Source organism: Hemicordylus capensis, chromosome 12 (assembly GCF_027244095.1).
Source record: "Hemicordylus capensis ecotype Gifberg chromosome 12, rHemCap1.1.pri, whole genome shotgun sequence".
In the NCBI taxonomy this organism is placed as follows: Eukaryota; Metazoa; Chordata; class Lepidosauria; order Squamata; family Cordylidae; genus Hemicordylus; species Hemicordylus capensis.
The window spans coordinates 381,830-405,748 of record NC_069668.1 but is presented as its reverse complement, the minus strand read 5'-3'; the positions used below and the strand labels follow the sequence as shown (position 1 = coordinate 405,748).

Genomic DNA, 23,919 nt, shown 5'->3' with positions numbered 1-23,919 from the left:
AACATTGATAAATAAAGTCCATGCTCTCTGGGATGTCCTGGATTGAATTCTTGTTCCTTTTAGGGTGACATACTGGATGGTTGGTTAATTTTCGCATTAATACAGGACCTCTGCAGAAATGTACCCAGAGGCTGATGCACTACGAATCCCATCATCCATGTGCACAAGGGATTCCTTCCTTCCTTCTCTTTCTCTCTTTGCTTTCCTTATCTGTCAGCAATCATCTATCTATCTATCCATCTATCCTCCTTGCTTGCACTTCCCCCTCTCCTCCTGCAGGGGGCTCTCTAGGAGGGGGAATGCGGTGACCAGGTGGACCATCTGGCACCGAGCTCAGGGCTGGCTCTATGGTTACTGAGCTGTCCAGCACTTCAGGAGGTTGCAGACCAGGCTCTGCTGCAGAGGGGGATTCAACAAGAGCGTGGAGAAGCAGGGCCGGCGGGGGGCTCGGGGCCGGAGCAGCGAGCAGCTAGGGAGCTGGCCAGGGAGCGCAGCGGAGTGCGCTCCAGCGACATCCAGGAGGGGAAGGGCGGCTGGCAGCCGCAGCCCGGAGGCCAAGCCCAACTGCAGTGACAGGCAGAGACGCACGGCTGAAGAACGCATTCTCTTCTCTGGCAAGGTATGGTTGGCTGGGTGGGGGTGGGGTGGAGGGGTGGGATTGGCTTGACTGGGGGTGGGGGTAGAAGTGTGTGCTGTGTGTGTGTGTGCGTGCATGCATGGGGGTGGCAACATGACAGATTGCACAGCCTCCTCCTCGACGCTCGGCGGGGGCCGTCCCCAGCAGGAGGTATTTTGGCCGTGTTCCCATCTGTTGTGTGTGTGTGTTTTCCTGGGCTGGGTATTCTCTTTGCAATAGAGCAGGGGGAGGGGGGGGGGAGGCGGCTAAGTCTCTGGGGAGAAGTGGGCAGACAAGAGAAAGGGCTAGGAAGATGCGTGTCTGTGTGTGTATGCATGTGTGCGCAACCCCAAGGCCAGAACTGGGTTGAGGCTTCTGCACTTGATGTGACAGACCCAGATCCCTTCTCTGCCCCCCCCTCCCCAGTTCTCTGGCAGAGGGATCAAAAGTGAACAGAGGGGAAGAGCAGACCGAGAGCTCCCCAGCCCTCAACTCCTGTCATCTGACAATTCTCCTTCAGAGGACGTAGAGGGAAGGGGAGAGAAGAACAAAGGGACATAGGAAGCCGCCGCCGACTGAGTCAGGCGCTCGGCCCACCTAGCGCAGCGTTGTCTGCACACTGACCGGCAGCAGCTCCCCAGGGTTTCAGGCAGGAGTCTTTCCCAGCCCTACCAGGAGATGCTGCCAGGGCTTGAAGCTGGGACCTTCTGAATGCCAAGCAGAGGCTTCAACACCCACCCATGACCCCATCCCCTAAGGAGAATATCTTACAGCAGGCAGTGCTCACCCATCTAAATGCAAACCCAGGCAAATGCTGCTTAGGGGGGAGAATTCATGTGGCTACCACAAAACTGGCTCTCCGCCCCTAAACTGCTCGTAGGAAGCTGCCTTCTACTGAGTCAGGCCAGTGGTCCACCCAGCTCAGGATTGTCTACCCAGACTGGCAGCGGCTTCTCCAAGGTTCCAGGCTGGGGTCTTTCCCAGCCCTACCCAGAGATGCCACCAGGGATTGAACCGGGAACCTTCTGCATGCCCAGCAGAGGCTCTGCCATTGAAGGACATGCAGCATGTCCCTTTGTAGGGTGGGGCACAGTTTCTGGAAGCAATGGAGATGGATGTTAGCAACTCCCTCTAGCATTTTGACCCCGCAGCTTCATGTCCCGTCCCCCACCCCCCCACCCCACTCCACCCCCAAGAGCTAGCCCTCTAAGTTTATTTGTGAGCCCCACTAGCAAAAAGAGGTGGACATTTTCTGAGCAAAAGCAAACCATACCTTTCTTGGGGAAGGTGATGGAAGGTCTTGTTGGTGTGTGTGTGTCTCTCAGTTGCTCCAAATTAACAATCAGGGAACTGGATCAGGTCTGTGCAGTTTTTTTAAAGGTGGGAATTTGTTCCGTTTTATGAGGGTGTTCTCAGTCTTGGAATAATTCACTGTGGAGTTGTTGGAAATATTCCCAGGAAAATCTGAGTTGCAATTTCAGAGAGTCCTTCCTTCCTTCCTTCCTTCCCTCCCTGATTGTTTTGTCTTTCCCATTATTGTCTGCTCTGATTCTTTTCTCTAGCAAGGCTTCCAATGTCCAAAGTGTTTAAAATGTCCAAAGTGCTTCATCGGCAGAATTGCACAACAACCCTATAATGTAGGCCAGCCCTGTTGTTCTGCTACTGCAGTGGGACAGCCTGGCAAGCAGTCGCCATAAAGCCACTGGAGAGGCAAGGGTTGAATCCAAAATATACCGGCCCACAACGCACACCCGTAACTGCTACCCTACTTCCCGACTCTTCCAGGCCCCTCCTGCCAGTGTTGATAAAGACTATCATTCTTTATCTAATCCAGGGGTCCCCAGCCTTAGCTCTCCAGGTGGCCTTGTACAACAACTCCCATCACCCCCTGCCATGTTGGATGAAGGGATGGTGGGAGTTGTAGTCTGGAGACCCAAGAGTGGGAGTCCTTTAATCCACTAATTGCCTACTTTTCTACATGTACCCAGGGCCACATGTGGCAGGATGAGGGGGGGTTACCTAGATGAGGAGGATATGTGTGGGGAGGTCCTTTGGGTGGGATTGGCTGGGATAGCCAAAAGGAGAGTTGCCTCCAGAGATAATGATCTCCTCCTGACGCCAGATGGCTGGGATTAGGCACAGGAGCCCGATGGATGCCCTGCTGGCGAACTTCTCCCCGGATATCTGGATGGCGGCTGGCGGGCCATGGGAGGCATGGCATCAGGGCCCTCTCTGTGCTAATCCAAAGGGGCACTCCCCTCTTTCTTCCTTCCTTCCTTCCTTCCTTCCTTCCCTCCCTCCCTCCCTGCCCCCTCTCTCTTCTTCCCCCATCCCTTTCTCTCTCTTTTTTCTCTCTTTCTCTCCCCCTCCCTGCCCCCCTCCCTTCCTTACTTCCTTACTTCCTTCCTCTTCCTTTCTTTTTCACTTTCTCTTTCCCTCTCTCTCTTTTTCTTTCTCCCTCCCTCCCTCCCTCCCTCCCTCCCCTTCCTTCCTTCCTTCCTTCCTTCCTTCCTTCCTTCCTTCCTCAGGTATTTCTGTTGAGTTCAAATCTTCCCCTTTCCACTTTAAGAAAATCTGGGGAGTTTATTTAGCAGGAGGAGAGCAACTTGCACTCTCCGTCCCCAGCACAGCATCCCTCCAGTGGCTGCTGCTGGTGTCTGTCTTAGGTTTCTTTTTAGATTGTGAGCCCTCTGGGGACAGGGAGCCATCTTATTTGTTTACGTATATCAATGTAAACCACTTTGGGCTCTTGGTTTGGAAAGTGGCATATAAATATTCATCCACATCCTTTAAAATTAATAATAGGGCAAAATTCCAATAGATTTGGTTTTATGGAAAACCCAGCCAGAACAACATGGCCCAAAAGACACAGGCCAACCCCCAGATGTTCCTGTTTTCCCAGGCTTTCAACCGAAATTTTAACCGAAATCTCTCTTTACTGAGGGGGAGAACAAAAGACAGGCAGGCAGGCAGAACTTCAGCAGAGCCAGTTTAATACGTGTGTGTGTGGAAAGGGTTTTTTTGGCACCCAGGTATCCCGTCCCAAAGGGGCCCACAGAGTCTAAAAAGGAACCAAGGAGACCCCAGGATCAGCCCCTTGGAGGGACATGATGCTGGACTGAATAGGGACTGTGGTTCTCCCCCACTTGCTAGGGGGAGAGAGCGGCCATTTTGAAGGGGTGCCCATTCCTGGCCCAGCTCACAGGGGGCCCCTTAAGGAAGCTGGCCTTTGCCTGAGGGAGGGGCCTTATTAATGATACCTGGCGCACCTGGCCGGCCGGTTTTTCCTCAGAAAGGTTCCCGCAGCGGTTTGCGTAGCAGGAGCCCGGAGAAGAGGAGTCTCTGCCCCAAAGAGGCTCCCCATCTCGAAAGAGGAAACCAGGGAGACACCAGCCACAGCCACTGGGAGAGATGCTATGCTGGGGCTGGATAGGGCCAGTGGCTCCCCCCCTGCTCAATAGGAGAGAGCCGCCATTTTGAAAAGATGCCCATTCCTGGCCCAGTTCACAGGGGCCCCTTAACCAGGCCGGCCTTTGCCTGAGGTGGGGGGGGGGCCTCATTAATTATTCATGGCGCACCTGGCCGGCCGGTTTTTCCTCAGAAAGGTTCCCGCAGCGGTTTGCGTAGCAGGAGCCCGGAGAAGAGGAGTCTCTGCCCCAAAGAGGCTCCCCATCTCGAAAGAGGAAACCAGGGAGACACCAGCCACAGCCACTGGGAGAGATGCTATGCTGGGGCTGGATAGGGCCAGTGGCTCCCCCCCTGCTCAATAGGAGAGAGCCGCCATTTTGAAAAGATGCCCATTCCTGGCCCAGCTCACAGGGGCCCCTTAACCAGGCCGGCCTTTGCCTGAGGTGGGGGGGGGGCCTCATTAATTATTCATGGCGCACCTGGCCGGCCGGTTTTTCCTCAGAAAGGTTCCCGCAGCGGTTTGCGTAGCAGGAGCCCGGAGAAGAGGAGTCTCTGCCCCAAAGAGGCTCCCCATCTCGAAAGAGGAAACCAGGGAGACACCAGCCACAGCCACTGGGAGAGATGCTATGCTGGGGCTGGATAGGGCCAGTGGCTCCCCCCCTGCTCAATAGGAGAGAGCCGCCATTTTGAAAAGATGCCCATTCCTGGCCCAGCTCACAGGGGCCCCTTAACCAGGCCGGCCTTTGCCTGAGGTGGGGGGGGGGCCTCATTAATTATTCATGGCGCACCTGGCCGGCCGGTTTTTCCTCAGAAAGGTTCCCGCAGCGGTTTGCGTAGCAGGAGCCCGGAGAAGAGGAGTCTCTGCCCCAAAGAGGCTCCCCATCTCGAAAGAGGAAACCAGGGAGACACCAGCCACAGCCACTGGGAGAGATGCTATGCTGGGGCTGGATAGGGCCAGTGGCTCCCCCCCTGCTCAATAGGAGAGAGCCGCCATTTTGAAAAGATGCCCATTCCTGGCCCAGCTCACAGGGGCCCCTTAACCAGGCCGGCCTTTGCCTGAGGTGGGGGGGGGGCCTCATTAATTATTCATGGCGCACCTGGCCGGCCGGTTTTTCCTCAGAAAGGTTCCCGCAGCGGTTTGCGTAGCAGGAGCCCGGAGAAGAGGAGTCTCTGCCCCAAAGAGGCTCCCCATCTCGAAAGAGGAAACCAGGGAGACACCAGCCACAGCCACTGGGAGAGATGCTATGCTGGGGCTGGATAGGGCCAGTGGCTCCCCCCCTGCTCAATAGGAGAGAGCCGCCATTTTGAAAAGATGCCCATTCCTGGCCCAGCTCACAGGGGCCCCTTAACCAGGCCGGCCTTTGCCTGAGGTGGGGGGGGGGCCTCATTAATTATTCATGGCGCACCTGGCCGGCCGGTTTTTCCTCAGAAAGGTTCCCGCAGCGGTTTGCGTAGCAGGAGCCCGGAGAAGAGGAGTCTCTGCCCCAAAGAGGCTCCCCATCTCGAAAGAGGAAACCAGGGAGACACCAGCCACAGCCACTGGGAGAGATGCTATGCTGGGGCTGGATAGGGCCAGTGGCTCCCCCCCTGCTCAATAGGAGAGAGCCGCCATTTTGAAAAGATGCCCATTCCTGGCCCAGCTCACAGGGGCCCCTTAACCAGGCCGGCCTTTGCCTGAGGTGGGGGGGGCCTCATTAATTATTCATGGCGCACCTGGCCGGCCGGTTTTTCCTCAGAAAGGTTCCCGCAGCGGTTTGCGTAGCAGGAGCCCGGAGAAGAGGAGTCTCTGCCCCAAAGAGGCTCCCCATCTCGAAAGAGGAAACCAGGGAGACACCAGCCACAGCCACTGGGAGAGATGCTATGCTGGGGCTGGATAGGGCCAGTGGCTCCCCCCCTGCTCAATAGGAGAGAGCCGCCATTTTGAAAAGATGCCCATTCCTGGCCCAGTTCACAGGGGCCCCTTAACCAGGCCGGCCTTTGCCTGAGGTGGGGGGGGCCTCATTAATTATTCATGGTGCACCTGGCCGGCCGGTTTTTCCTCAGAAAGGTTCCCGCAGCGGTTTGCATAGCAGGAGCCCGGAGAAGATGGCTCCCTGCCCCAAAGAGGCTCCCCGTCTTGAAGAAAACACCGGGGAAGCCCCTGGACGGGGACAGAATGGGAGAGAGCCGCCATTTGGAAAGGTGCGTTTTCCGTGAGTTGGCGGGCCCTGCCCCAGAAGGGTCCGTAGTCTAAAAAGAAAGGCTGGCCCCTGAGGGAAGGGGACGGGGACAAGGCGCTCAAGCCCAGGGCTTCCCAGCCTCTGCCTTCCTGCAGGTGTTGGACTACAACTCCCATCATCCCCCAGCCACTGTGGCAGGGGGGTGGTGGTGGTTAGGGTTAGAGTTGTAACCCAACAACACCCAAGGACCCGCACTGGAGAACCCTGCCTTAGGCAGCATCTTCTCCTCTGCCTGAGTCCTGCAGAGATGGCTGGCTGGAGTGTCTTCCTGCTGCCTGCCTGAGTTGTGCACCACCACAGAGATGGCCCCCAAAAGAGAATCATGATGGTGTGGGGAGAGAGGCTAGGCAAGGCAGGCGGCTGTTTTGGAAATGGGGGTGCGAGTGTGGCAGAGAGTTACCTGTCCGGCTGTCCTCATTCCCTGGCCAGGTGGCAAACTTATGTAATTATATCAGGACAGGCACAGCTGCCACGGTTATATAATAGTAATCAATGAAAGATGCAATCCAGGAGAAAGAGAGAGAAGGACAGGAGATGAGACATCGGAAGCTGCCGCCTACCGAGTCTGACCCTAGGTCCATCTAGCTCAGGATTGTCTACCCTGACTGGCAGCAGCTACTCCAAGAGGTTGCAGGCTGGGGTCTCTCCCAGCCTTTCTGGGAGATGCTGCCAGGAACTGAGGCCTTCTGCATACAAAGCAGGTACTGTCCTCCAGGAACCCAAGGAGGCGGTGGTGAGCATGAATTGCCCCCTTTGCTAAGCAGGGCCTCCCTTGGTTTGCATTTGGATGGGAGACTATGTGTGGGTGCTGTAAGCTTTTCCCTTTAGGGGATGGGGCTGCAGCTCAGGGGAAGAGCATCTGGAATGCAGAATTGCTCAGGTTCATGCCCTGGCGGCATCTCCAGGTCAAGCTGGGAGAGACTCCTGCCTGGAACTTGGAAGAGAAGCTGCCAGTCTGTGTTGACACTCCTGAGCTACACAGGTGAATTATTTGACTTGGTAAAAAGCAATTTCCTGTGTAACCTGCATCTACTGCTGTTGTGTGAAGTTCAGACTTTACTCTTCTATGCTTCTACATCTGTCCTTGAGGTAAAGCCCCCCCTGCCGCAGGACAGACGGCTGTTAGCCCCCGCTAACTGAACAAAAGAGGCACCCTTTTAAAGTGGTGATTCTCTTTCTTGAGCAGGAGGAGAGCAACTGGCCCTGTCCATCCCTGTCCTCTGCACTACTGCTGGTGTCTGTCTTATGTTTGTTTGAAGGTTGTGAGCCCTTTGGGGACAGGGAGCCATTTCAGGTGTTTATTTACATCTGTGCAAACTGCTTTGGAAACTGTTGTTGAAAGCGGTATATAAATATTTGTCGTTGTAATCATAAAGGGGTCCCTGGGTCCTCCTGGGACCTCTCTCTCTTTTTTGTTTTTTTAGAACTTAAGCCATGCCTCCACCTCTGCTGACCATACTTTGAGGACACTGCAGAAATACGTGTGTGGGGGGTGTGTGTGTGTCTGTCTGTGTGTGTTGCGTTGCGTTGCGTTTTTGGCTTGAAAGGAAATGTTGTGCTGATATTCCGTCCCCAGCCGGGTCCTCCCACTTAAGCACTGCCAACATTACCTCCAGAATTGTCGATTTTCCAGGAGAAGGGTTGCCCCTGGGGATTGAGGGGCTTGTTGACAGAAAGCCTCGCCTCTCCAGGCACAGAAGGCCGTAACGTTTTCTTAGCCCTGGTTGCTGTGTCAGCATTTTCTCCCTGGCTTATTGCAGCCGTTTGCCTGGCGGTCTTGTGAAGTCTAGAGCCTTTTGGCCAGCTTAGTGTACATAGGGGGCGTGTGTGTTCAGAAGACAGATGGGTTTAGGGATTAGTAGAATCCCTGAACTGGAGGGGATCCCTTGAGGTCATTCAGTCCAGCCCCAATGCTCAAGGCAGGAAATCAGAGCATGCCCGTTGAATATGAGTTATTAAAAAATATTCTTTCTTTTTTTAGAACGTTGGATTCCTTTTCTTAGCTTTATTGACAAGCCTGAGTCTACTTATATTATCTAAAAATGTATGTTCATAATCTATTACATGTTTTGAAGAGTTTGTTTGCTTGCTGGCTTGTGGGAAGTAGAGTCACACTTCCCAATAACTGACAGATACCAAATTTTGCATACACAATCCTGCCACTGAAATTAGCTGAGTGCATTATTTTCTACATTGGAAATATGCTTGGGGGGAGATTTAAATAATACTTGGGGTAGTTCTTTTGAGCAGTTCTGAATATCCTATAGCAGGAGTTCTCAAGCTTGAGTCAATGGATTTCATTGGACTACAACTTCCATCATCCCCAGCCACAGTGGCTGGGAATGATGGGAGTTGCAGTCCCACAACATCCGGCCCTCCCTGAAGAGTTAAGCTCAGCTTTAAGTGGCGGAGACAGAGAGAAGGATTAGCCAGGGACGGACATGCAAAGGTTCAGTTACATAGACTTTAAACTCATTTTAATACCTCTAATTCCCAGATTTGGGGACAGGCAATGTCACAGTGGCTCCAAAATGGAACCTCCGGGTGCAGTGGGCTCTGATTCCTCAGTGAGGACAGAGAGATTACACCAGCCTGCTCCCCAGAAGGTATAATTTTGAGGAGGGTTTTGTGTGGGGGGGTAAAAATGGGGTCATCGGGATTCGGACCCCTAGGCAGTTCACGCTCGATACATGCCGTGAAGAGATGTGTTTGAGATCTCCTGAGGAGAGCAAAGGCCTGGGGGGCGTTCCCCAGAGCAAGCCCTCTGCTGCTTGCAAGGCAGGTGCTTGTAAACAGAAGCTGGCACTCCACTTCTATGCGTCCCGGAGGGGAACGCTGCAAGCACCACGGCGGCCTCCTTCCATGGAAACCAGGCCGCACATCATCAGACATGGCCTGAAGGGTCTTAGAATCGCTGGCTGGATCAGAGCGGAGAGACCCATCTTCTCCTCCCATGCAACTTCTGCTCAGAGTCAGTTGCAGGGTGCATCCAGGAGGCTCAGAAGCCAGGAGAGCCATCCCCTTCCCTCGGCCCAAGATCTGGGAAGCAGTTCTCCAGGGTTGCAGGTAGATCTTTTCCAGCCCTCTCTGGAGATGCCAGGGGTTGAACGTGGGACCTTCTGCATGCAAAGCCGATGCTCTTCCCTTCGGCGACAGTCTCAGACCCAGTCCTGGAAGATGGGAGCAGTGCTGGGTTCCTCCCTGGATGGTTTTGGACTACAAGGCTTTCTTTGTCCTGGCCTCCAGCTCTGCAGCAGCCACATTTGCAGTGGCATTTTTAAAGCTTTGGGAAGTTTTAAAAACACAACAAGGTCATTCACCCCATCAAAAACTGTGCTGTACCCGGGTTTGGGAGCTGGGTGTGCTCCCAATTCTTGTTTGTGTGGAAGCAAGGTGGGGAGAAAGCCTGTGTAGAAGTGGTTGTATGGAAGCAAGGTAGGAGGGAAAGCAACCCAGGTTTTCCTCCAACCTGGCTTCCACACAACCAAAAATGGGGAGCACACTCAGCTCCCAAACCCGGGTAGAACACAATTTCTGAATGTGTGAATGACCTCAAAGACAAGCTTGAAGTGTTACTGATGTTGTCAAGAGGAATGAAAGCCTCTGGAGAAAGTTGATAGAGAGAAAATGTTCCTCTCGCATAACACTAGAACCAGGGGTCATTCCATGGAGCTGGTTGCCAAGAAATGTAGGGCCGACAAAAGGAAGTACTTTTTCATGCAATGCATAATTAACCTAAGGAATTCTCTGCCTCAAGATGTGGTGGCAACCAACAGCCTGGATGGCTTTAAGAGGGGTTTCGATCAATTCATGGAGGAGAAGTCTACCAATGGCTACTAGTCGGAGGGCTATAGGCCACCTCTAGCCTCATAGGCAAGATCCCTCTAAATACCAGTTGCAGGGGAGTCACATCAGGAGAGAGGGCATGCCCTCAACTCCTGCCTGTAGGCTTCCAGCAGCATCTGGTGGGCCATTGTGTGAAACAGGATGCTGGACTAGATACCTTGGGCCTGAACCAGCAGGGCTGTCCTTCTGAAAATGCAAATTGACAGGAATATCCTGCAAATATAACTCCATGACTAAAAAAACTTGTCCATCATTACCCTGCCCCTAACCCTTTCCTCTGTGCAGAAGTGACTACAATTCCCCCTACTCATTTGGGGGGTGGGGATAAAGAAAGGGCGGCAGGGATAAAGAAAGGGGCTGCTGCCTCTTCCCCATCTCTATGGGGCGGGTAGACATTGCCAAAACCCACTAGGAGCCTTGGGTGCCCATGGCCAGAATTGGGAGGGGCCTGGCTCACCAGACCATAGAGGACCGAGGCCCCTGGGAATCCAGTCTCTCTCTGCTCCTGCAGCAGCGTTTCCTTCGTTCCAAATTTAACTCCTTCCCCCAGCGCGCGCGCACACACACGCCCCAGCTTATGTATCCGCCCCACCCTTGCCCAAATATATTTTTGCTCCTTGCAGGAGAAGAGGCAGGAAGGGGTCTGGTTGCTTCACAATGGCCGCTGGACCGGGCAGTGCATCCTCTCTAAGACCCATCCACGGGTCTGTCTCACTCCCAGATCAACTGCCCTGGCTGGCCTCCCCCCTGGCCCCCCTCTCCTAAGCCCATTTGGAGATAACTAGGTGAACCAGGTTGCTTAGCAACCAGTGATGGGCGCCAATCAATCTAATGGAAACCAGGGATCCTCCTCCTCCTCTCCCTCCATCCCTGAACAAACCCATTAGCCAGAGCTTGGGTGTGGGGGGGGGAGGGTGATGGGTGGGAAGAGCAAAAGGGAGCAAACCCTTGTTAGGCCTCCTTTCTGTGTTGCCGTCATCCTGCAAGGATGCTAAATAGCCGCGCTCCCCCCCATCTCTCTCTTAACCTGCACCCTCAGCGCTCTGCCTTGAAATCCTAGAGAGGAGAGGATTGCTTGCCTTCACTTCTTACCTTGCCCTGCCCAGAGCACACTCCCAAGCGGGGAAGAACTGTAGAAACATCGCTTGCAAGCAGAAGGTCTCAGGTTCAGTCCCTGGCAGTATCTCCAGGCAGGGCTGGGAGAGACGCCTGCCTAGAACCTTGGAGAAGCCGCTGCCATTCAGTGCAGATAATGTTGAGTTAGAAGGACCAAGGGTCTGACTCAGTAGGAGGCAGCTTCCTATATGGCAAAAAGTCTGATTCAATATATTTAGGGATGGGGCTTTAGCTCAGTGGAAGAGCACCTTCTCTGCATTCAGGAGTCCCAGGTTCACTCCCTGGCAGCATCTCCAGGCAGGCCTGGGAGAGGCGCCTGTTGGAAACCTTGGAGAGCTGCTGCCAGTCAGAACTGACAATACTAAGCTCAGTGGAGCAAGGATCTGACTCAGGAGGAGGCAGCTTCCTCTGTAACCTATGAAATACAGACCACCATTTTGAGGATGATGTGATGGTGAGCAACACTTTGAGATGCTCAGAGCATCTCAGTGCTTGCATGCAGAAGGTCCTAGGTCAGGGGTGGTGGCAGCATTTATGGTGTCTGGGGGACGATGGGAGTTGTAGTTCAACGACAGCTGGAGGGCCCAGATTGCCTACTCTGTTTCCCAGTTTCACTCCCTGGCAGCATCTCCAGGTAGGACTGAAAGAGACTCCTGCCTCTAACCTTGGAGAGCTGCTGCCAGTCAATGCAGACAACACTGAGTGAGATGGACCAAGGGTCTGACTCATTATCAAGCAGTTTCCAAAAAAGTTCCTCTGCTGACCAGCGCAGTGCTTCCTTGGCATCCAGCTACCTCCATTGCTTTGCCCATCATCCCCGGCAGCAGCAGCTTGCTGTAGAAGGCCAGCTCATGCCAAGCAGGGAGGAGGGAGCCGGCCACCAAATCCCCCACGAGCTGCTTATCTGTGCACATTGGGAACCAAGGGCCTTTTCCAGATTTAGACACACACGTAGGTCAGCGTTAAATCCTCAGCGGAGCAGAAAGACACTTCCAAGCTAGAGGGAAAGGTCAGGCACACAACGCGGGCTGGAGGTGGAGGAGGAGGAGGGCTGGGCCAGGCTGGGCTGACCCGACCCAGAGAAGGATACGCCCCACACATGCTCAGAAGCAGCACACAAACTTACCTCTGCCCAGTGGCAGCTGGTGAGAACCAGAACTGGCTTTCTGGAATCCGTCTCCGGTCAGCGGCTGTCCTTGCTTCGTCCTTATTTTTGAATCTTGTTCAGTTTTGAGTTTTTCCCCGCACACAAGAGCAAAGAGGCACCTTTCAGAGTGGTGGTTCCTCTCTTGCATTCAGCAGTGGGAGAGAAACTGACCTTCTCCAGCTCCTAACTGTAACCCTCCAGTCCAGGAGGAGGGCTTGGTGTGAAAGGAGCCTTGGGGGTAGCCGCACTAGGGCAGGAAAGGAACCAGCCCTGCCTGTGAGCCTTAAAGCTCCTCCGGCTGAAAACTCTGAGGCCACCTCAAGCTGCTTTGGCTGCAGAAGGCGGGTGGCTGTCCCGAGAGCCTGACAGGCAGTTTCCTATGTTGCAATGCCTCCCAGATTTCTCAGGCACACACCCTCTACACATCCACGGGCCCCGTTTTTATCGTTGACATGTTTAAGGATATGGGCTCCCAAATAATTCGGCACTTCAGATCACACATTTGCAGAGACAAACGCCTCCTCTTCTTTTCTTTCTTTCTTTTTTGCACATTCCACTTCTAAACATAGACAAATACAATCACAACGTGGGCATCAGTCATAGGAACAGAGGAAGCTGCCATATACTGAGTCAGACCACTGGTCCATCTAGCTCAGTATTGTCTACACAGACTGCAGCGGCTTCTCCGAGACTGCAGGCAGGAATCTCTCTCAGCCCTTTCTTGGAGATGCCGCCAGGGAAGGAATTGGAACCTAAATGCTCTTCCCAGAATGGCCTCCTCCCCGAAGGGGAATATCCTGCAGTGCTCACACATGCCATCTCCCATTCAAATGCCAACCAGGGCGGACCCTGCTTAGCACAGGGGACAACCATGAGATCCTCTTTCCTCCCACAGTCCCCTAACCCTAAAATGGGCAGAAAAGCCATCGGCCCCACCAGATTCTTGGGAGAACAAAGGAGCTTGACATGGAGAATTCGCTTGCCTATTAAAAGGGCAGCATGAATGATTAATCACTTCCCCGTAAGCGAGATGGCATTTGCACAAAGCTGTGCTTTGCAGATGAGATAAAGCGGCACATCGGTGTGGTATCCGAGACAGAGAGCTCTGCTGTCCTGGCCGACGAATTTTCAGAGAATTGGACGCTCCGCAATGGTCCGCACCAGGGTTAGACAACCAATGTGGCAGGTGGTTAGAAATCATTTTGAAATGATTTTGTAGGAGCGTTTCTACCATTTCTGCTTACCATAGGCCAAAAACGATTTGGTCTATGGGAGGAGAGCTGGTCTTGTGGTAGCCACCATGACTTGTCCCCTTTGCTAAGCAGGGTCTGCCCTGGTTGGCATTTGAATGGGATCACTGTAAGATATTCCCCTCAAGGGATGGGGCTGTAGCTCAGTGGAAGAACACCTGCCTGCTTGCATGCAGGTGGTCCCAAGTTTCCTCCCTGGCAGCATCTCTAAAATAGGGCTGAGAGAGACGCCTGCCTGCAACCTTGGAGAAGCTGCTGTCAGTCTGTGTAGACAATACTGAGCTGGATGGACCCAGGGTCTGACTCGGTATATGGCAGCTTCCGATGTCCCTGTGATTTTGAGTGGTACCCACTCTGCCTCATGGGAGTTTCTCAGAGATGCTGCTTGTTCCAGATCAAAGCATGGACTGGGCATTACCTTTATATGTTACTTTAACATGGTATTGTAAATTCCCCACAGAGAAAGAGACAACCAAGAGAGAGAGACAACCATTGAAACATACCAGTGAATGGATCACACTAAACTTGGAAGATCTACATTTATTTTTAAATTAAGCGTATTAAGCATTTTTTAAAACATTGCGTGCTTTGCACAGCACCAATAGCCTAATTAGAGTGAGAGGCCTTCTACATTAAAATGATCAACCTTAAATTAGAGTGAATAAATTAAGATTTGACAGGCTCCTTCTGAAAGGCTGCTAACCTTGCCAGGAAAAAAAAAGGGGGGGGCCTTTCACAGTCCATGCATTCTTCATAAACCTACAGAAAAGAAAGGCTTTAGGGGCAGGCACCCTTTTAGGCTGAAGCACGGGAGATTTGAGGTGGCTAGAGTGGATGGGGTTTTCAGCAAGCGCTCAAGGCCAACTGATCTATTGTCCTTTTAATCTCACCTCCTGCCCCAAAGCACACTAAGAGCATTTGCTGTGGGAGTGGGTAATTTTGTCTCTTCTAACCACCTAATGGCACAGCGGGAAAATTGATTAGCAAGCCAGAGGTTGCTGGTTCGAATCCTCGCTGGTCTGTTTCCCAGACTATGGGAAACAACTATATTAGGCAGCAGCGATACAGGAAGATGTTGAAAGGCATCATCTCAGACTGCGCAGGAGGCGGCAATGGTCAACCCCTCCTGTATTGTACTGAAGACAACCATAGGGCTCTGTGGTTGCCAGGAGTCAACACTGACTCAACGGCGCACTTTACCTTTACTTTGCCTTACTGATTGCACAGGGGTAAAAGCGCCTCTGACTGGCCACTCTCTGAAAGGCTGTCATATAAAAGGGGGGGGGGAGCGTACTTGTTCTCTGTTGCTGCTGAGGACTAGGACAAATGAGGCTGAAAGGACAAGGAGGCAGATTTAGGCTAGCCGCTAGGAAGAATTTCCTGATTGTAAGAGCTGTTGGCCAGTGGAACAGCCCACCTCATGCAGGGGTGGGTGCTCCTAAGCTGGAGGTTTTCCAACAGGAGCTGGGCGGCCATCTGCCAGGGGCGTTGAAGCAGATCTGGTTTAGAAGATCTCTAAGGGCCCTTCCCACTCTAAAACACTGTGATTCTAGAATTTGGGAGGAATGAACTAGAGGCACCACACAGGCATGGGAGAGGGGAGATCTTTCCCTCCCTGAAATTAGCAGAGGAAATGTCTGAGGTGTGTGTGTGGGGGGGGGGGTGGTGGAGGGAGGGAGGGAGGAAAGGAATCGATTTCTGAGGTTCTGGATCTCTGCATCTGAAACCAGAGGGAGGGGCCCCCAGCTTGGTGGAAATTTCCTCTCTCTTATCATGTCTTCAGGAAGAAAAAAGGCTCTCCTTTTCTATTTGCACAGGCTCAACTGCCAATCCGGAGGGCTTTGATCTTAATTATATTTCCCCTGACAAACAAAATTTGAAATTGAAGGAGCAAAAGCGGGCAGGGGGGTGGGGGGGAGGAATCCAGCTCTGCCTCTCCGTTTCTCACCCAAGATGTTTTGCCCCGCGTGGATTCTTATCGCTGATGAGATGTAGAACAAGTCGGCTCATCAGTGGTTTATCTTTTGCCAGGGACCCTTCTTTATTTTCCGGCCATCCTCATACGCAGCGCCAGAAGGGGTCAAGTAGCCGGGCCCCCAGCCCCCAAAGGCTGAACCCAGATCATTGTTGGCCATCCATATACAAAGGGCTGGTTCTCACCAGTGGAAGCTGAAAAAGAGGCCAGCTGGTCTTGTGGTAGCAAGCGTGAATTGTCTCCTTTGCTAAACAGGACCCACCCTGGTTTGCATTTGGATGGGAGACTAGAAGTGTGAGCACTGTGAGATATTCCCCTGAGGGGATGATGGGGCTGCTTTGGGAAGAGCCCCTGCCTGCTTGCAGGCAGAAGGTCCCAAGTTCCCTCCCTGGCTGCATCTCCAAGAGAGGGCTGGGAGAGACTCCTAGCTGCAACCTTGGAGAAGACGCTGCCAGTCTGGGTAGACGATACTGAGCTAGTTGGGCCAAGGGTCTGACTCACTATATGGCAGCTTCCTATGTGGTGGAGAGCTGGTCTTGTGGTCGCAAGCATGACTTGTCCCCTGAGCTAAGCAGGGTCTGCCCTGGTTTGCATTTGGCTGGGCGGCTTCTGACCCTAGCGCTGCGCTTGCGAGTGGCATTGTGTGTTATTCTGGGCATCTCCCTCGGTTTCCTCCTGCCCTCTGGCAGGTGCCTAATCCCCCATGGGCACAGAGGTGACAAACTGGCTGGGGTGATGGACAGGTGAGTGACAGCTCCCCGGGGAATGACTAGCGGAAGGGATTAGCTGCTGAATTATTCAGCTCCTGCAGCCTCCTCCCTTCCTCAGCTCTTCTTTTGTTAACAAACATCAGGATCTCCCCTGGGAGAAAGCACATGTGGGGAGGGGGGGAGGGGGCAGGGCAGAGAAGCTTACCATCTGCTAAATGAGACCAGCTGAAACCCTGCTCACAGGAGAAAGAGGAGGAGAGCTGGTCTTGCAGCAGCGAGCCTGAATTGTCCCCTTAGCTAAGCAGGGCCTGTCCTGGTTGCATTTGAATGGGAGCCTAGAAGTGAGAGCACTGTCAGAGATTCCCCTTCAGGGATAGAGCCGCTCTGGGAAGAGCATCTAGGTCCAAAGTTCCCTCCCTGGCAGCATCTCCAAGACAGGGCTGAGAAAGACTCCTGCCTACAGCCTCGGAGAAGTCGCTGCCAGTCTGGGCTGACAATACTGAGCGAGATGGACCAGTGGTCTGACTCGGTATGTGGCAGCTTCCTCTGTTCCTAGGAATTGTCCCTTTTGCTAAGCAGGGTCCTCCCTGGTTTGCATTTGGATGGGGGACTACCTGTGAGCACTGAAAGCTATTCCCCTCAGGGGGTGTGGCCCTTACTCAGTGGAAGAGCCTCTGCTTGCATCCGGCAGCATCTCCCGGTAGGGCTGGGAGAGCCCAAAACCTTGGAGAGCTGCTGCCAGTCAGTGTTGGCAATACTGAGCTAGAGGGACCAAGGGTCTGACTCAGTAGGAGGCAGCTTCCTATGACCCTGCATGCTCAGTGGAACACCCACAGAGGCTGCTCAGTGACGCTCAGAAACACACATTTTCCTCCTGCATGGCGAGTTCCCAGGCGGAAGGGAAGGGGGGCTAATTGGCTAGAGCCATTATGCTGGCAGCAACGACTCAGACTTCAAAGAATTGTATTTCCACAAAAGTGGAAACAACCTTTTCAGCAAAAGTTCTCAAAGTCATTTAGACAATTAATAAGTAAGATGGTTCCCTGTCCCCAAAGGGCTCACAGCCAAAAGAAAGATCAAGTAAGGACCAGCAAAAGCGACTGGAGGGATGCTGTGCTGGGGCTGGATAAGGCCAGTTGCTCCCCCCATGCTAAATATAAGAGAACCACCCCTTTAAAAGGTGCCTCTTTGCCCAGTTAGCAGGGGACCCACAACAACCAGGTTCTGGGTCAGAGGATCCTAATTTTGGTTCATATTGGCCAGGGGTTGACCTTTCGGCCGAGCAGATTCCCCCGGTGTGGTTGCTTCTCTCGCTGGATGGGTTCGTTCAGCCCTGCACTCCACGCCTCTGACATTCTGAATGAACCAGGAGAATTTCTAAAATTATCCCCATAATTGGGGCAGGCAGAGTCTGCAGTGGCTTTGGGCTCCTTTGCAGCTTCTTTCCTCTTTGGACTAATACGTTCATGGATGGCACGCTCCCTGAAAGAAAGATTGGTGTGTTTGGCTAATGGGTCCCGGTGTTCCCGTGCAAAGGAGAGTGAACAAGATGGTGCAGGGCCAGGAAAACCAAGTCTTGTGAGAAACAGTTAAAGGAGTTGGGTCTGTTGTTTAGCCTGGAGAAGACGAAGCAGGAATATGAGAGCTCTCTTCAAATCAGGGGTGTGAATGAACCGTTCGAAGTAGAACCGGTTTGGCACAGCTTGATAGCGGACCAAACCAGGGCCAGTTCGGTCTGTGATCAAACTGAACCAAGCCCGGTTTGAGCGGACCAGTTCTACATTGCAGGGAGCTGGCTGGCGGGGGGTGCGAAACATAATGTAAAGTCCTCAGCGGCTGGCACGGCTGCTGGGGCCTCCATTCACCCTCTCCCCGGTGCTGCCCAAGCACGCGGAGATCTGTATTTACCGAACCATGGGTTCTGGTGGGTCGTGCACACCCCTGCTTCAAATATCTGAAGGGCTGTCAGTCCCAGAGAAGGGGGAGTTGCTCCTGAGGGTAGGACTAGAACCTCGAAGTGGCAAGCATCTGGACTAGACCAGGGGTTTTCCAGCTTGGGCCCCCAGATGTTGTTGGACTACAATTCCCATCACCCCCTGTCACATTAGTCTTTGGGCATTGTGACAGGGGGTGGTGGGAGTTATAGTTCAGCAACAGTTGCCAAGCTGACATCGTCGGAATAAATGTAATCCAAACATTAACAGGATTCTACCTGAGTCGCCACCAGCGCTTTGCACACACACCATTGGGTTGGGCCCGGTGAGCGCTACTTTTGTGCCTCGAGTTCTAAATTGCCTCCCGCGCTTCTTTTCAAGACCCCTGAAATTAATATGCCAGCCTATTTAAATAGTTTCAATTACCAGGGCAACTCCTTGGTTTAAACGCAGGCGGTTAATTGGCTGAAAACCCTTGCCTCCGTTTACGAGAGCCCTTATTCAAAAAGGTTCCCCTACAGACCATAGGCGTAACTATAGGGGGGTCAGGGGGGCACGTGCCCCAGGCGCCACTTGGCAGGGGGCGCCAAAAAGTGCCCCCGCCGATTTGCCGGAATTTATTTTTATTTTTATTTTTTATTTTTTTGCAGAGCAGTCCCCCTCCCCCAGTCCCGGCGGTCCCCCCCCATTGGCATTGCTCATCCAGCACTGGGTGCCGCGGTGTCTTCGTAGTCCAAGTCTCTGACTCTCATTCCCCGGCGCGCCCCGCCGCCCCGCCACCAGTTGCGCATGCGTCGAGAGGAGGACACGCACCAGAGCAAACTTCCTGAACAACTCCCTCTTCTGAACAACTTCCTGAACACCCGAACCAGTTCCCCTTTTTGCTCATTCAAGTCCTTCCTCCCCTATAATCTAACCACGTTTTAACTGAAAAGGTTCAGGGAGGGGGAGATGGGGGGATGTGGAACCTTGGGTTTCACATCCCCCCATCTCTCCCTTCCTGGACTTTTTCACTATGTAACGCAAGCTAATTTAATTATATGTCATCATCAAAATGGATTAGCTGTTTCAGCCCATCAGGAAAGTCTAAACCTCCACCGATTTAATTAACCAGACTGAAAATCAGATGAACAGAGAATGTTTTAATGAAAGGTGGTATATAAATTTAACAATAAGTAAAACTATCATTAGGAGCAATTAGCGATTACTTAAACATTGGTGCTGCCAAGCAATTTGTAAATAAAACTTGAAGCCCTTTGAAAATAAGCTGGAATTAATTGTAGGTTGGTCCGGGGATGAAAGTATATACTTCTAAACATTTATTGTTAAATTTATATACCACCTTTCATTAAAAACAACCCCAAAGTGCTTTGGTTTTAGTCATGGATTTTAATTTTAATTGCTCTTTTTGTCAATGTGATGAAGATTAGTTAAATCTGAGTGGTCTTAGGCAACCAATGTTGCTTCTGAAATGCCATTTCATTTTTTATTGTCATAAATACTCTCCAACCAATTTAAATAGCAAAGGTGTATATTATCGCTTTATTCAATTGCAGGGAATCTCAAAAAAGCAGGATTTGCAACTAAGGCAGTGCATATCTTCTCTAAAATGGCCCTTTTATAGTTTTTCTAACTTTGAAATCGTAACATAAAACAAAGCATAAATGCATAAATGCTTCCCCCTCCATTTGAAACCTTTTCTGGTGTAAATAGCGCACGGTTTTGGAAAAGGGGAGTCTTTCTTTAACAGCGGGAGAATAAGGAGTCTTTAGCACTATCACCCTAGTCCCTTGAATTACTTTGGAGTCCTTGGTTTTCGTTTTGTTAAAATACAGTCACTCACAAGGGAAAGTCAGGAACAGAACCAGGGCGTGAGGGAGGGGCATCATAATCATAATAATCATCATTGCATCATAATTCTGATGTTTGAGATACAAGCCAACTTCACAGGGTTGTTGTGAGGAAAAACCTAAGTATGTAGTGCATTTTGAAATTTTTGGTAATTTTTGTAATTTTTTAAATTTTTAAAATAAAAGTTTTCTGAAACGTGTGTTAGTCAGATGTATGTTGGGGGGGCGGGGGGGATGCGACGGGGGGGCGCGCAATTTCAGTGCTTGCCCCGGGCGCCGTTTTCCCTAGTTACGCCTCTGCTATAGACAGTCACAGGGACATAGGAAGCTGCTGCCTACTGAGTCAGACTCAGGTTGCAGACAGGAATCTGTCTTGGAGATGCTGCCAGGGAAGGAACATGAAACCTTCTGCTCTCCCCATTCCGCTTTCCAGCCTCAGATGTCTTCTAACTCACAAAACATCATGCGCTTGGCATGGACAAGCCGGAAGCAGGCCAGCTCCCGCTGCGGCCGGCCAAAGTGGAATCCAGGCCGGCTGATAACGCGCCGCTTACCTTCATTAGCATCAAAACAACGCAAGCCAGGCCCATTCCGAGGCATGCAGCAGCGCCCCCCCCCCCCGCAACCCGGATGTGCCGCCTCCTAGCGAAGCAACCGTTGGGGGTCCCAGCTGGGCACGGCGCCACTGCGCATTCCAGGGGAAACCTAGTTAATGGGTGATGGATGTGGCTTTCCAGGAGCAAGGAGGGAGGTCTGGATCCTTCTGGCGCTGGGCGAGAAAGAGTTGCTCCTCTCTTCGGTAATTGAGGGAGGTCCCCAAATGGGGCTGCTGTACGTTCGTGCCAGATAGTGAGCCAGAATTTTTCTCTTGGCTAAGCAGGGCTCACCTTGGTCTGTATTTGGATGGGTGAGCCATGTGAGCACTGTAAGAGTTCCCCCCACTTAGGGGATGGGGTCACAGCTTAGTGGTGGAGTATTTGCTGTGCATGCAGAAGGCACCAGGTTCAATCCCTGGCAGCATCTCCAGGTAGGGCTGGCAAAGACCTCTGCCTGAAGCCTTGGAGAGCCTCTGCCAGTTAGTATAGGCCTCGCCACTCATGCCTAAGAAGAAGCGTGAGTGGTGAGGCCTGCTGAGGCCCTGGAAGTTGCCTGTGGGAGTCACCCGCTGGTGCCAGGCCCAATGGAACTCCCCACCACTTGAGATTCACTCCATTAGAGAGCTTGAGCCATTTTAGCCCAGCTATTAAGGCTCCCCCCCCCCCCAGCAAGCTTTCAACTTCCAGATGTAAGGGAGCTTAGTCTGGCATCTATTATATTCTCCCTGCTGTTAAGAGAACATTGCTGATTTCATTTGTATGTTTCCGTGGGCATTTTTAATGGATTTTTCAGGTCTGTCCTCAAATCTGGGGGGCTCTTTCGGGCCGAGAAGCAGACCAGAAGCCCACCAGCACAGTAAGGGCAGGCATTGCCTGCACTATGCTGCTGATCTTGCATCCAGTGCAACTGCAGACATCAGAAGACACTATGCATAGCCAGGCCACTGGGGAGAGGGGCAGAAGAACTTCTCGAGGTCAACCAGCATGTGGCTCCTCCTGTCTCTTGGGGAAAGACGCTTTCTTCTAAATGTCAGCATGCAGTGCCAACCGGTTCCGAGGGACCTTTAAGCGAGGCGTTTACAGTCAAATGGAATTTGGAAAAGACCGACTCGGGAGGCCTGTTACTGTGCGAAGCGGGGTCGCTTCGCTTTGGGGGCCACTCCAGAGCTTCCAAAGCAACCCCAAGGGGCGCTGACTAAAACCCATCTTCAAACTCTTCCGTTTATACCTTAAAACTTGTTGGGAGGAGAGCTGGTCCTGTGGAAGCAAGCATGACTGGTCCCCTTTGCTAAGCAGGGTCCACCCTGGTTGCATTTGAATGGGAGACTACCTGTGTGAGTAATGTAAGATATTCCCCTCTTAGGGGATGGAGCCACTCTGGGAAGAGCAGAAGGTTCCAAGTCCCCTCCCTGGCAGCATCTCCAAGACAGGGCTGAGAGAGAGAGAGATTCTTGCCTGCAACCTTGGAGAAGCCGCTGCCAGTCTGTGTAGACAATACTGAGCTAGATAGATCAATAGTCTGACTCAGTATATGGCAGTTCCCTATGTTTCTAAGTTGAGTTCACCCCAGTCATAGTGGATCTAGCATATGTGAGAAGACCATGCCACTTCAAGAGTAATTTGAGGCAAACGTTTAAGGTTCAAAAGCAGATAAGATTTATTGGAGAAGTTACATACTTGGATGGAGAAGCCTGTGTCCCTGAGCTTCCTGAGCAGAGAGGGGGGGAAGCCAAATAGCTAATGGAGAATGTATCGGAACAGGGAGAAAGAAGGGGGTAGCGAGATATTTCTGGGAGTACCAGTCTACCGTTCAGAGAAAGCCAGAGCAGAGAGGGAGAGGACAAGAGAAGAACAACTCCGCTCTTAGAGATCCCTGATGCATGATGGATTGTGCTCGCTGGACACCAGCCTCTGCTCTGGGCAGGTCCATTCAGAGGGGAAATTGCTCTCTTTATATGCCAGAGCCGAAGACATGAGCTTGGAAGGCAACTGGGCATAGCGAGCGAGTCCTCTCTGTCGTGCCTGAAGCGGGTGCTTTGCTTGACTTTTTAAAAGGGGACATTTAGGATTCCCGCCCCACCCACTTCCAGCCACTGGCATTCAGAGAAATGGGTCAGTTGGGGAAGTGGGAGGCTGATGAGCACGCTAATTGCTGCATTTTTAGATACTTCCCTCGTTTGCTCAATTGAAAAGGCTTCCTGAGCACGGGGATGGGGTGTGGGGGCTAGGTTGGCTTAATTAACGTGTGGTCTGCCCTGTTCCCAAGGACCAGGGGCTGCAGAGAACATGCCCTTGTCCTTAAAACAACCCCATCAGGGTAGAGGGCTCACTGCTGCTCATTGGGTACAAATGGGAAATTGTCCTGTTACTAAGAAAATGGGCCTCTCCCGGTAGGGATGACCCTTCTGTAAGACAAGTGTGTGTGGAGGGGGGGAGTCAATAAATCTAGGCTGCAACCCTAAACCCACTAACACAGGAGCACGTTACATAGGAGAAGAGGGAGCTGTCTTATACTGAGTCAGACCATTCGTCCAGCTAGCTCAGGATTGTCTACAATGACTGGCAGCAACTTCTCCAAGGTTTCAGGCAGGGGTCTCTCCCAGGCCGACATGGAGATGCTGCCAGGGATTGAACCGGGGACCTTCTGCCTGCTCTATGGAAAGCAGCTCTTCGGGGGTGTTTCTGCCGCTCCTGGGTTTGAGATGGTGTCTCGGGCAGTGGACTTTCCAAGCCCCCAAATGTGAGTATTCTCCTGGAGGCTGACAGGCCCTTTATAAGGAGATGGTCTCTGCTGTGCACTTCTCTTTCCTGCCCACATCCCTGTCTCCTGTGTAATGCAGCAGTTTTATTAGCTATTAGCACTATTACTCATGTCTGGGTCTTATTTAATCCCCCCCCCCGCTCCACTTCCATTGTACCTGGCTGCCTATAATAAAATCCAACTGAGGCTTTGAAAATGGGAAGAGAAAGGAAAAGCCGAAAGTTTCACCAGGGGGTGAAACACATTAGCCATGTGGTTCCAGCCCACAATCCCTCCCACCGTCTGCCAGAAATCCAAATTATTTTTATAACTGTGGCTGCAGCTCACAGCCGAGAAGGACCAGGACTTCAGCAGGCCTCAGTCAGGGCCCCAAATGCTTCCTCCTCCTCCTCTCCTCCTCCAGTTTCTCTAAACTAAAAAGCCCCAGTTGCTGTATCCTGGCCTTGTAAAGAAGGTGCACCAGCCCCCTGATGATCACTTGGGTTGCCCTC

General features: G+C 52.3%; 1 protein-coding gene across 5 annotated transcripts in view; it reads left to right on the top strand.

Moving 5' to 3' along the window:
• Positions 1-369: 369 nt before the first annotated feature.
• Positions 370-23,919, top strand: part of SRRM3 (serine/arginine repetitive matrix 3) — a 98,779-nt gene continuing 75,229 nt past the window's right edge. For 4 of the 5 annotated variants that reach the window (XM_053274982.1, XM_053274979.1, XM_053274981.1 and 1 more), the window contains exon 1: positions 370-619. The gene's annotated coding sequence lies outside the window, so the exon portion shown is untranslated. Of the gene's footprint in view, positions 620-6,075; positions 6,206-23,919 lie in introns of those variants that run through there. The other variant, XM_053274980.1, reaches the window with a different exon arrangement.